Here is a 1,575-nt window from a genome sequence, read left to right as displayed (position 1 = left end):
ACTGCTTAAAATAGTGCATGTAAACTCACGGAGAATCTCTACGTAGTGGTGACAATTAACGGTTATACTTCTTCAATTCCTTGTTAGTAAAATGGACATACACCAAGGTTTTTTAAGGGGAGAGTAATTGTCATGAGGGTGGTCACATACTCGCAACTGAAGACATGTATTAACAAAAGAAAAAAACGAGGAAGCAATTAGTGACCACAAATTTCCATGTTTTAAGCGGAACCGGGCCATGGAAAACTGGAAAGATCTAAAAAATAAGCATAAGGTGAATTTAAACTGAGAAAAAGAACGCAGGCACGTTTTCATTTAGGGTAGGATAAAAATAGATGAAACTGTAAAAATCAGAACCTAATTAACAGTTATAGAAGCTGAAAGTTTAGATATAAAAAGTTTTTCAATGATATGGAGTGCTCTGGAGCTGGAATGACGGAGAAAAGATCGGCATTTGATAGATGACAAACAAGAAAGGTTAGAGTTTTATAAATGGAGGTAACTTGGATTTTGGATTGCAAATCAATTTGTCACATTTCAACAACTGGTTATCAGAAAAAATATTTCCTTATAAAAAGAAGTTTGAACAGTAAATCCAGAAACTTCCCTAGGGAATATAGGTCAAAAACTAATGGAAAATATAAAGGATTATACAAATAACAACTAACTGATAGATTATATTGAGCCGTAGTACATTATCACCAAATGAGGAAAACAGATATGGAGGTAACTGGAAAGCAGCTGCGCTATACTCAGCCATTGGTGGGCGAAATAGCTAAACTAGTTGCTACTCTGGTGAAAGGGGCAGTGGTAACTGACCAAGAGATTTCCATAGTGCTGCACAGCGGTGAGGTTTACTAACACAGGGTATTCAGCACAAAAAAATAGGGAGGATAGAGAGTATCAATGGGATAGACAGAAGCTAGGGAGATGTTGCTTTGATATCAAGGTTTCATAGCCGCTTCTACCACCTCCAACCACCAACCGCCAGCGAGCAATCAATGAGCCGACAAAAACGTTGGCAAATACGATAAACTTTTCAATTTAGTTGAAGAATCCGGTCTTCAAAGCCAAGCTGGAAAAAGCCTTGTGGCGGTTGTACCGACGCTAACAGCAGATGAGTTGCACATCACTAGGGAAAATTGAAGCCTCCTTCAACTTTTTCGACACTCAAGTCAGACTCTAGCTAATCAGAAACAACTAGGCGCGAAGTAACACACGATAAATGCTAAAACAGACGGTAGTAGCAAGATTCGTTATCGCTTTAACTAACGCAAGTGGCCCGGACTTAAAGGAAACAGCGCTACAAGCGATTTGCGAAGTCAGCAGCAGGCTAGGCACAATAACATCAAAAGCAACCGAGAGATTAACCACGATGACAAACAGACAACAAGTTTACACAAATGCCGCACTCAAGCTGCAAGTTTTAGCATCGCGAACCGCCGACCAAAACAGTACGGTGCTATTCGCAGCCATGGCGAACCTAGCAGCCGAAAAGGCCCAACAGCAAACGCAAACCCTGACCGAAGCTATACCCCAGCTGACGCTAGCCGTAGCAGAGTCAGAGCTGACCAT

Source organism: Trypanosoma equiperdum (assembly GCF_001457755.1).
Source record: "Trypanosoma equiperdum strain OVI genome assembly, contig: ctg_1306, whole genome shotgun sequence".
NCBI classification, from domain to species: Eukaryota; Euglenozoa; class Kinetoplastea; order Trypanosomatida; family Trypanosomatidae; genus Trypanosoma; species Trypanosoma equiperdum.
This window is presented reverse-complemented; position numbering follows the sequence as displayed.